Source organism: Triticum dicoccoides, chromosome 2B (genome assembly GCF_002162155.2).
Source record: "Triticum dicoccoides isolate Atlit2015 ecotype Zavitan chromosome 2B, WEW_v2.0, whole genome shotgun sequence".
Taxonomy (NCBI): Eukaryota; Viridiplantae; Streptophyta; class Magnoliopsida; order Poales; family Poaceae; genus Triticum; species Triticum dicoccoides.
In genome coordinates, this window is record NC_041383.1 from 92,586,829 (window position 1) to 92,599,926 (window position 13,098).

Below are 13,098 nucleotides of genomic sequence, written 5' to 3' on the forward strand. Positions count from 1 at the left end.
ATACCACCCCGACACAGAGAAACCGTTATTTTATGTGATGATATGCTCAAACTCACGAGTGCATGTTAATGATCTCATGCTATTGGAGTTTGATATGTTTGGGATGGTAGTCACCATCATCTGCCTTTCATGCATACCGGAAGGATCCGGGAAAGCCTCTGCCTTGGGTAGGCGTGAGCTTGTCTCTGGTCTCCGTCGGGACGGTTACGTCCGGTATAGCATGGTAAGGTGTAATGAGTGGTGATTCTGTTGGTTGAAATATTTTTGTTATGCATATCATGCAGGGAATTTTTAAACCTCCTGAGTCGACCGTAGATCGAGTCTTGTTCCAGTAACCCCCATACTTGTTTCGTACTGCCACTGGTCCCTGCCGCAGGTAGGGTAAGGTTCAGTAAGTTGTCAACCCCTTTCTTGGCACACACCGTACAGAGAGGCCACGGTGGAAGATACCGACTGCAGTCGGTAGGCAGACCACCTGGTCCGGGGGCATGGGTGTTTCCGGTTGGGACCGAGAGGGGGGCACCCCTTAGAGCGCGCGTCATAAATTTGATCCCATGCTACACGAGGTTGTAGCCTCCCCACTTAGAGTTTTACTTGACAGGTGTCGTGGGTGATTCCAGACATCGGTAACTTAAGCTGGTGTGTGCAAGTCAGGTGCGTTTTCAATTAAAAGACCGTAGACGGAATTAGTCCCGATGGACTAAAGGAATCCGTTGCTCGTGGGTAAAGAGTACACCCTCTGCAGATATAATATCTATTCGAATAGCCGTGTCCATGGTTAAGGACTACAGTCTGGGTCGGGTCAAGTGTCGGTCTTAGTGTCGGTCTTCGGAGGAGAAACTACTAAACCAGAACATGGATCATGACCTATGACTTATGACGAGTGTGATTATTATTGTTATGGACTAACACTTTATATTATTGGATTTATTGAGTATCCCTGGGAAGGTTCTACTTCCTGGATATTCACTGTGATTATTTTTCTTATAATCCCTTTATGTGGTGTCGCTCAGACGCTCGACTGTGGCATGCTAGTTATTTACTTTATAAGCCCTTTATGTGGTGTCGCTCAGACGCCCGACTATGGCATGCTTGTTATTTACTTTATAAGCCCTTTATGTGGTGTCGCACAGACGACCGACTATGGCATGCTTGTTATTTACTTTATAAGCCCTTTATGTGGTGTCGCACAGACGCCCGACTGTGGCATGCTTGTCGTTTATTTACCTTATAAGCCGTTTATGTGGTGTCACTTAGACGCCCGACTGAGGCATGCTTCATATCATGATCCTTTCGAGGCGTCACTTCAGACACCCGATCGGTGCATGTTATTTCTACTCCATTATTGCATATTCATGTTGCATATAATTAACCTCTTGCATGCATCATGGATTTTATTTTATGACTGACATTATGATCATAGGATAATTCAGAGCATGATTATTGTTTGTTATATTATACCCGTGTTCATAATGTTTGCGAGTACATTCAAAGTACTCACTGGCTTGTCCCTGGCTATTTTCTTGGCCAGATTTCTTGCATGGAGAGGAGTGTTGCGATGATAGCCCCGGAAACTAAGCAACGGTGATAGCAGACTTGGGAAGATAGGAGTTAACCTGGTCAGCTGTTCCTGTTGGGAAGTGGAGTCCCATAGAGACTGATGACCCACAAACTGCTTTCGCCATCAACCACTAGAAACCACTTGTTGTACTCATAGGCAAGAATGGTCTTGTACTACATATTTTATATTTTGCTTGGAATTTCTGTATCAAGTTCGTGCCTCATCAGCTAATAGTAATCCTGGGGCTAGTGAGCACAAGGGCCATTTTCTGGAAATTAATATCCCGAAAAACCAGTCCTAACAAACTTGGTATCAGAGCCAGGCTGACCATTGGCTAATCCTATCTTAGCCAGGTCAATAAACCTAGGTTAACCAACTGTCAGGACCCCGACTCAATGCCACATCGATCTGGCATGTAACACCTCATATCACTTTGCGGCCTCACGCATGGTATTCCCACAGGTGTCGCCTTAACTTTGCCCGGGACCGTTTGCGCCTTTTGGCACACGTATATGATAGTGTCGCTAGCATCCATATGGTAAGGAGCCCGGGCTGACATGGCTAGTCATAAACCCAAAGTGGCACAGACTTACAGGGACAGGCATCCATGACCCAGCATCGAACGTGTCGGTCATCAGCAAGTGAATCCGGGCTGTAGCACTGGGCTAGCAGGACTCCGGTAAACTGGGCTGCAGCGGGCTAACATGACTCCGGTATTCATTGCGTGACATTTCCCCGAAGGGACATACACAGGAACGAATAAGGACACATGCCGGCCAGCCTAAGTGTTCCGGAGCAGTAGCAAGCTACCATGGCTCAGTGGAAGCACTAGGAGACATTTCCCGGTAAGAGAGGCTACTAAGGATAAACAACTAGATAGTCAGATCCCACACATAACAAGCATTTCAATCATACACACAATATGCTTGATATGTGCAAATACAACAAGGCATCACAACATGACTCTACAACACAAGTACTTTATTTAAAGGCTCAGAGAGCCATACATAGCATACACACAAGTACGGGTCACACGACCCACATTCAAGTCATACAAGCATACAAGCCAACAACGGAAGTAACTTGTCTGAGTACAGACAACTAGTAAAATAAAAGAGGCTTGGGTAAGCCTAGCTATACTACATGGTCCTTCACAAGCTCAGGGTCACCACCTGGGCCTCAGTCTACTCATCGATGTCAACGTCTACGAAGAACCCGTCAGAAGGGGTTGTAGCATCTTCTGTAAAATGTAAATTAAAGCAACATGAGTACAAAGGTACTTAGCAAGACTTACACAGATCCTACATACATGCACATTATCAAGAAGGGTTGGTGGGGTTATTGCAGCAAGCCAGCTTTGACTCTTGGCTAAGCTATCCTACGAGACTCCAACTTGAAATGGTTTTGCACACACGAGTCCACTACTCACCACTTTAATACACTACCGAGGATCCACCTCCGTCTTCCCACGGAAGAGCCATCCTCGGCACTCATGCTTATCTTGAGGCTTTTAGTAGTTTCCATTTACTTGTCTATGAACTGTATAGGCAACCAAGTAGTCCTTTACCGCGGACGCAGCTATTTGAATAGATGATGTTAACCCTGCAGGGGTGTACTTCTTCATACATGTTTCCACCACTTAGCGTCTACACACGACATGTGCTCGGCAGACTTCAAGCGAAAGCCGACGTGGGTGTAGACCACGACCTACCTAAACAACTAAGTCTCTAGTCCAGGTTTATCGCCTATTCAGGTTCCATCCGCAGGGAGTCCGGCCGAGGTTTCCACATACGGCCCCGAACGATGTGTACAGGGTTTCAAGACAGCTAACGGGTGCCCGGTGTACCCGGCAACATACCTACCGCATCACAGCCCACCCCGTGGGTCAGCGCTGCCCACGGCCTCCAGTAAGCTACAAACACTAGAAACTACTTGCAACTCCTGAACAGAGGACTAGGGTGGATAAGAAGTCCAGCGGGGTCATATTTCAGGGCCCAATGCATGGTAGTAGCTGAATCTTAAATCACACATACAGATCTCAATGCTTAAGGACGGCTTCAATGAAACAACCCACCATGTACTCCTACATTGCCTCTCATCGATACCTTTACCAAATCGCATTCAACACATTACTCTCATACCCACATGATCATTTCACTCTAGCCCATCACCCAGATGAACCAGACCTGACACGACTCTAAGCACAGCAGACATAGCAAGGTAGGAACAACACATACATATGGCTCAATCAACTCCTACACATGCTAGTAGGTTTCATCTAGTTACTGTGGCAATGACAGGTCATGCAGAGGAAATGGGTTCAACTACCGCAGCACACAGCAGTTTGAATCGCGTTGTCTTAATGCAGTAAAAGAGAGCAGAAGCGAGAACATGGGATTGTATCGATATGATCAAATGGTTGGTTGCTTGCCTGATGGGTCGGTGCACTGGTATTGTTCTTTGTTGGGGTAATCACGGTACTCCTCACGGGCAGGACCTGCTGCAGAGAGCACCGATACACAATCATCACCAAACAATATGCAACAATATGATGCATGCATGAGACATGGCAAAATGAGTGTATTGGGCTAATGCAACTAAGACCAGATGGGTTTGAACTATTTTGAACCAAAGATTCAAGTTTCAAACTCATAAGTGGCCCTTTTAAGTGCTTTATCTTGTTCTATACTAAACAGCAGGTTAACTTGTTTAAACATGCATGAAACCAGTATAGATGGATAGATTGGATTTTTATGATCATTTTTCATATATAACACTTTGCATTTGGAGCTACAGATTAATTTCTATGATTTTTTGAAGTTTGTGGTAATTTCTGGAATTTCCTGTGTAATAATAATTCCAGTAAATAACTTACTGCGTCAGCATTACGTCAGGATGACGTCAATGGTCAATGGAGCTGGTCCAGGTCAAACTGACCAGTGGGTCCCGCATGTCAGTAGTTATTTAAACTAACTAAATTTAGTTAAACTAATCTGGGTTAATTAGCAGAGGGGGCCCCACTTGTCATAGACTCAGGGGAGTCAACCTGATGAGGACATCAATACCATTGTTACACCCATAGCCCCTACTGCTACATATATGGGACCAATTACTAGAGCTCGCGCACGCCAATTAAATTATCAGGTACTTTCGTTTCTTGGTAATGATTCTAATGTTCATGAGAATATGATGCTGCCTAAATTGGACACATTTGTTTTGCTTACAAATGAAGGGCCTAGCTTGGAGAAGGATGAACATTGGAGCAAGAACAAGCATGGAGATGATGCCATGCGCAAGGGGAACAAGAACGGAGTTACAAGTGATGATTTCAGGACTTTGAAGCCACCATAATGGGTGCATGAAGCCATGGACGAAATATACAAGATGCCACTTCATAAATTTCGTCCCGAGGCTATTATAGGTGCTGCGTCACCTTTTTATTGGGCCAGGCCCATGTAATTTCAAAATACATAAGTATAGGCTATTTTTAGAGTCTGTATGTGTGGGGAAACAAGAGATAGGGTTGATTTCGGACCCCTCCACCAAGGGCCACGAAATTCCCCCTCTCTTCCTCCATATATATAGCCCTTAGGGCACCGTTTAGACTTTGGGTTTTGTTTAGATTAAAAGTTCGCCATAGCTGCAACTTCGCGTACTTCGTTTGTGTTCAACGACCAGACAAAGGCGTCATAGAACCCCACCTTGATCAATAAAGCTTTCATCTTATATTCGCAATATCCAGATTGCAATCTTAGTTTCTTGCTTGTTCTTCGTTTGCTTGCAGGAAATAGACCCTCGTGGTCAGGTTGATCGTGCTCCGGCGTGGTCAATAACCTCTCGGAGTTGGTTTAGCGATTGCTAAGGCGCGACGTCCTCGCACGTTCGTAGTCGGATCGTCAAAGTCGACTTCCACCAAAGCTATATCCATCATCTCATCGAAAGACGGGACACCTTTGCCTCTATCAAGTGGTATCAGAGCCAGGTTGCTCGGTGAGATTTTATAGTTTTTCGTAGTTTAGATCGAGTCTGTTCTTCATACCTATAGTCCACGAAAAAGCCAAAAAAAATTAGGGTTAGTTCATCCCATCCGAACCAATCTGAGCCTTGCATAATCTTTTCTGTATTTGCTTTGTTGAATTTGCGGTTGCATCGTCGTGTCCAGTTGCTGGTCTTAGCGTCTAGTCTTTTAGAGTTTCGAGTTCTGTTCATAGGTTGTCACGTCGCCGCTGCCATATATCACCACCGCATCATCATCGTCGCTGTTGCCATATACCACCACCACATATTCACCGTCAATCCGAATCCATATACGCCACCACATATCCGCCGCCATCACGCCAATCCGAGTTCACCTGCAACATATATCCGCCACCTGTCCGTGTTCCACCAGATTCATCTTCGCCACCAGTCCGAGTTCCACCAGATTCATCTCCGCCACCAGTCCTAGTCCGAGTCCAGTAATTGTTGCATTGTCCTCATCACAACCTGGACCCACCCTGGTCAAAGTCAAGGGTCAAACACGCCGGTGTTTAGCCGCCGGCGAGGCCAGACGTGGCGGAGTGAGTTCATTAGTGCGTTCCGGTGACCAGAGGAGTGGCGGAGGGCGTCTACGCGTAGTTGGGAGCAAGCCGCAGCTCTTGGTGGTGGCGGTTGAGCTTGGGGTGGCCGGAAATGTCGCCGGCGGCGACCTTGGCGGTCGCCGGAGTCGGGTGAAGACGAACCTGAGGCTACAGAACACGGCGAGGCTCGTGGTGAGGTGCGTTGGGCTCTTGGGGATGCAATGAGTGTGTTGGACACGGTGGTGTGGCCGGTGGTTGGCCGGAGACACATCGGCGACAAGCTCGGCGGCGGCACGTGCGGTGAAGCTTCGTGTGCTCGCTGTGGTGCACGAGAGCGAGAAAGGAAAGGGGGAAAAGGTAGCTGGGCTCACGGCGGTCTCGAGGAAGCAGACGACACGGTCAGGGACGAGCTGGTGCGGCGGCGATGGCGAAAGGGATCTCCGGCGATGAAGGGGTCGGACGAGGTCGGTGCAGTGGCCTCGAGGCAAGCGAGTGCTCGGGGCTCGGCTAGCTCGAAGGAGAGGAGGGCGGCGGAGCTCCTGGACACGGTGGCGCGGCGCAGGGACGACGGAGAGCGCGAGCTTCACGGCGGTGCGGGCGAGGCACCGTCGGCCATGGAACGGGAGAGTGAGGGAGAGAGGCAGGGGGCGAATGGGTGTGTCCACGGGGCTCGGGGTGCGACATGGAGGTCATCCAGACCAGCAGGGCGGCGAGGGGAGGAAGCAGGGCGGCGAGCAGCTGCGTGGCGCGCGCTGGAGTGGCCGTCGAGCACCTGCCTGCCTGCCTGGCCAAGCCAAGCAGCTCGCTGGAACGGTTGCTGGGCTGGGCCGGCTAGGTGGGCTGGCAGGTTAGTTCCCTCTCTCTCTTTTTTATTTATGTTTTCTATTACTTCTGTAACTTTGTGGACTTTCTAAAAATACCTAAGCAACTCCAAAAATCCCCAAACTGCTCATGCCCACTGTTTAGAATATAAACAACGTGGAACATTTTAGTTTAGGATTATTTGGACACTTAAAATATTTTATAGATTTTAAATGTCCAAATCCAAATACTTGTGATTTAATTCAAAGACCTTAGGATGACCTAGAAAATTTTGCACCACTTTTGGCAGAGGTTCTAAGCCAAGACAAAAATGATGGACATTTTAGAAGAGCATTTCAGGTTCATTGAAAATATTTTTAGTAAACCCTAGTTGGGTTCAGAGGGGGCTAGGGGTTCTGTCATCCCCATTTCAAGTTTCTGTTAAAAGGAATAGAGATGATGCAACAGTCTAACGCATGAACTAGCTAGGGTGTGACAACTCACCCCCACTCAAAAGAATCTCGTCCCGAGATTTAGGTTCCTCCGGGAAGAAGGCGGGATACTCATGTCGAAGACGATCCTCCCTTTCCCAAGTTGCTTCTTTCTCAGAATGGTGCGACCATTGAACCTTGAGAAAGTTGATATTATGACGTCGAGTGGTACGCTCGGCTTGATCGAGGATACGAACGAGGTACTCTCTATATGTGAGATTATCTTTAAGATCAAGCGTTTCGTGGTCCACTCCACGGATAGGATCCGAGAAGCAACGCCTGAGTTGAGAAACGTGGAAGACATCATGGACTCTGGAGAGATGCGGAGGTAGTTCCAATTGGTAGGCAACTTCTCCTTGTTTAGTGAGAATGCGAAAGGGTCCAATGTAGCGAGGAGCCAATTTGCCTTTGATAACGAAACGATGGGTTCCCTTCAGAGGAGTAACCCGAAGGTAAGCCTTCTCGTCAACCTCAAAAGTCATAGCCTTATGTTTTCGGTCATATTGACTCTTTTGACGAGATTGGGCTGTTTTCAACTTTTCATGAACGATGCGAACTTGCTCTTCTGCTTCCTGGATGATATCCGGGCCAAAGAATTGTGTCTCCCCGGTTTCTGACCAGTTAAGAGGCGTTCGACACCTTCGTCCATAGAGAACTTCAAAAGGGGCTTTACCCAGGCTAGATTGATAGCTGTTGTTATAAGAAAATTCGGCAAATGGAAGGCATTTCTCCCAACCCATTCCGAATGAGATAACAGAAGCTCGAAGCATGTCTTCTAGAATCTGGTTGACGTGTTCTACTTGACCACTTGATTGAGGGTGAAAAGCAGTGCTAAAGGAAAGGCGGGTTCCCATAGCATTTTGGAAACTTTCCCAAAATCGAGAGGTGAAGAGACTTCCTCGATCCGAGTTAATTTCTAGTGGGACACCATGAAGGGACACTATTCGGGAGATGTACAAGTCTGCTAACTGACTAGCGGTTAAACTCTCACGAACAGGCAAGAAATGGGCCACTTTAGAAAGACGATCGATAACGACGAAGATAGCATTATTCCCTCTCTTGGTCCTGGGAAAACCGGTGATGAAGTCCATACCAATTTTGTCCCATTTCCATTCAGTAATAGCTAAGGCTTGAAGGGTGCCAGCAGGCCGTTGATGCTCTGCTTTTACACGACGACAGACGTCGCAATTAGCAACAAACTGAGCAATGTCTCTCTTCATCCTAGTCCACCAGAACCTCTGGCGTAGGTCCTGATACATCTTAGTGCTACCGGGATGAATAGTGAGAGGAGATTCATGAGCTTCCTTAAGGATCAACTGCCATAAATATTGGTTCTTGAAAACCACTAGACGGTTCTCAAAGTACACGACACCATGATCATTTGTAGAGAAACATTTAGCATCTCCGCTAGCAATGTTCTCCTTTATCCGAGATATTCCTTTATCTCGTTTTTGGGCAGCGATGATTTGATCCGTAAGAGTAGGTTTCGCCACCAAGGTGGAAAGGAATCCTTGAGGAACAATGTGAAGGTTAAGTTTCCGAAATTCCTCATGGAGAAGTGGTTGACTTTGTTGCAACATCAGATTGTTGCAATAAGATTTACGACTTAGTGCATCATCCATGACATTGGCTTTTCCTGGGGTGTAAGTTATCCCTAAGTCGAAATCTGTGATCAACTCGACCCAATGTCTTTGCCTGAGATTCAAATCCGGTTGGGTGAATATGTACTTCAGACTTTCGTGATCGGTGAAGATTTCGCAACGATTACCGAGGAGGTAATGTCGCCAGGTTTTGAGTGCATGGACTATAGCTGCAAGCTCTAGATCATGAGTATGGTAGTTTTCCTCATGTGGGTGCAATTGCCGTGAAGCATAAGCAATTACGTGTCGATCTTGCATGAGAATGCAACCTAGTCCTTGTCGCGAGGCGTCGGAATAGATAACAAAGTCCTTGGAGAAGTCTGGTGGTACCAGTACGGGAGCAGAAGTCAGGCGTCTTTTCAGTTCCTGAAAGCTGTGCTCACATTGTGGAGTCCACTCGAACTTTTTATATTTCTTCAGGAGTTCAGTTAGAGGTTTAGCAACTTTGGAGAAATTCTCGACAAAGCGACGACAATAGCTTGCTAAGCCAAGGAAACTCCAAACTTGCTTAACCGATTCAGGTGGAGTCCAATTAAGGACGGCTTGAACTCGCTCGGGATTGACAGCAATACCTTTACCAGAAATTACATGTCCTAGATAGGTCACTTCTGGCAACCAAAATTCGCATTTAGAGAACTTGGCATAAAGGCAATGCTCTCGAAGTTTCATCAACACTAGTCTTAGATGCTCGGCATGTTCTTCCTCGTTCTTTGAGTAGATGAGTATATCATCGAGGTAAAGCATGACGAATTTATCCAAATACTCCATGAAGATTGAGTTCATTAACCGAGAGAAAGTGGCTGGAGCGTTGGTTAAACCGAAGGACATGACGGTGTACTCGTATTGGCCATAACAAGTAACAAAGGCCGTTTTAGGAATGTCCCCATTCCTGATTTTGATTTGACGGTAGCCTAACCTCAAATCCATCTTGGAAAATACCGAGGATCCAGCGAGCTGATCATATAGGTCGTTGATCCTGGGGAGCGGATACTTGTTCTTAATTGTGACCAAGTTAACGGGTCGATAATTTACAACCATCCGGTCTGTACCATCCTTCTTCTTGACGAAGAGGACGGGGCAAGCCCATGGAGATGAACTAGGTCGGAGAAACCCTTTTTCAAGGACTCATCGAGTTGTTTCTTAAGTTCGGCTAGTTCTAGTGGTGCCATCTTATAGGGCCTTCTAGAAATTGGGACAGTTCCTGGAATGAGATCTATCATGAACTCGACATCTCTGTCAGGTGGGACACCTGGAAATTCTTCTGGAAAGACATCCGGGAAGTCACGAACTACCGGAACGTCTTCGAGGTCTAGTAAAGGACTAGCATTAAGGGAATATAGCTGCCGCTTGGCTACTCGGGTCAAGACATTGACTATCTTTCCCGAAGGGTGCGTAAGTTGGACAGTCCTAGAGAAGCAATCAATCTTGGCGTGATGGGCTGACATCCAGTCCATACCCAAGATGATATTAATATCCGAAGATTTAAGAGCTATCAATGATGCAAGAAAAACAAGTCTGTCGACTTGAATTTCATTCCCATGGCTTACTCTAGAGGTTTGCCATCTAGAACCAGGAGTAGAAATTTCCATGGTGGAAGGCATGTCACAGAATGCGGTGTTGTGTAAGCGAGCATAGTTTTCGGATATGAATGAATGAGATGCTCCAGTATCAAAAAGAACAGATGCCGGGTGGCAGTTAATAAGGAGCGTACCGAGAACGATGTTGGGATCCTCCTGAGCCTCTTCCGCAGAGACACAATTCACATGGCCACGTGCATTGGTGGCCGGCTTGGCATAGAACACTTTCCCTGTCGGCTTGCCACGACCAACAGCTTTTCCAGACTGGTTGGGGTTGGTCTGGGGACACTCAACAATATCATATCAAGGTTATGGGTCAAACTTAACAACATAACAGGGTAGTAGAACTGAACTTGGCTTGTAATCATCAAACCTATAAGGTACTACTGATTAGTAACACGTGACCTGATAGCGAGAAGAGATCCTAATCCTTAACCCCCCGTGGAAGAATGAACTGACTCAGATCAGAATGCCATGAGGTAAAGGAGTAAAAAGAGCCTTATGTACCATCCCACAATCAATTCCCCTACATATAACTAAAGAATTTCTAGACTCAACATCGACCAGTTTGTCTTGGAGAACCTACAGGCAGTCCGGCTATAATGCCAACACTGTCAGGACCCCGACTCAATGCCACATCGATCTGGCATGTAACACCTCATATCAGTTTGCGGCCTCACGCCCGCTATTCCCACGGGTGTCGTCTTACCTTTGCCCGGGACCATTTGCGCCTTTTGGCACATGTATATGATAGTGTCGCTAGCATCCATATGGTAAGGAGCCCGGGCTGACATGGCTAGTTGTAAACTCAAAGTGGCACAGACTTACAGGGACAGGCATCCATGACCCAGCATCAAACGTGTCGGTCATCAGCAAGTGAATCCGGGCTGTAGCATTGCGCTAGCAGGACTCCGGTAAACCGGGCTGCAGCGGGCTAACAGGACTCCGGTATTCATTGCGTGACATTTCCCCGAAGGGACAAACACAGGAACGAAGAAGGACATATGCCGGCCAGCCTAAGTGTTCCGGAGCAGTAGCAAGCTGCCATGGCTCAGTGGAAGCACTAGGAGACATTTCCCGATAAGAGAGGCTACTAAGGATAAACAACTAGATAGTCAGATCCCACACATACCAAGCATTCCAATCATACACACAATATGCTCGATATGTGCAAATACAACAAGGCATCACAACATGACTCTACAACACAAGTACTTTATTTAAAGGCTCAGAGAGCCATACATAGCATACACACAAGTACGGGTCACACGACCTACATTCAAGTCATACAAGCATACAAGCCAACATCGGAAGTAACTTGTCTGAGTACAAACAACTAGTAAAATAAAAGAGGCTTGGGTAAGCCTAGCTATACTATATGGTCCTTCACAAGCTCAGGGTTACCACCTGGGCCTCAGTCTACTCATCGATGTCAACGTCTACGAAGAACCCGTCAGAAGGGGTTGTAGCATCTTCTGTAAAATGTAAATTAAAGCAACATGAGTACAAAGGTACTCAGCAAGTCTTACATCAGATCCTACATACATGCACATTATCAAGAAGGGTTGGTAGGGTTATTGCAGCAAGCCAGCTTTGACTCTTGGCTAAGCTATCCTACGAGACTCCAACTTGAAATGGTTTTGCGCACACGAGTCCACTACTCACCACTTCAATACACTACCGAGGATCCACCTCCGTCTTCCCACGGAAGAGCCATCCTCGGCACTCACGCTTATCTTGAGGCTTTTAGTAGTTTCCATTTACTTGTCTATGAACTGTATAGGCAACCAAGTAGTCCTTTACCGCGGACGCGGCTATTCGAATAGATGATGTTAACCCTGTAGGGGTGTACTTCTTCATACATGTTTCCACCACTTAGCGTCTACACACGACATGTGGTCGGCAGACTTCAAGCGAAAGCCGACATGGGAGTAGACCACGACCTACCTAAACACCTAAGTCTCTAGTCCAGGTTTATCGCCTATTCAGGTTCCATCCGCAGGGAGTCCGGCCGAGGTTTCCACATACGGCCCCGAACGATGTGTACAGGGTTCCGAGACACCTAACGGGTGCCCCGTGTACCCGGCCACGTACCTACCGCATCACAGCCCACCCCGCAGGTCAGCGCTGCCCACGGCCTCTAGTAAGCTACAAACACCAGAAACTACTTGCAACTCCTGGACAGAGGACTAGGGTGGATAAGAAGTCGAGCGGGGTCATATTTGAGGGCCCAATGCATGGTAGTAGCTGAATCTTAAATCACACATACAGATCTTAGTGCTTAAGGATGGCTTCAATGAAACAACCCACCATGTACTCCTACATGGCCTCTCATCGATACCTTTACCAAATCGCATTCAACACATTACTCTCATACCCACATGATCATTTCACTCTAGCCCATCACCCAGATGAACCAGACCTAACACGACTCTAAGCACAGCGGGCATATCAAGGTAGGAACAACAC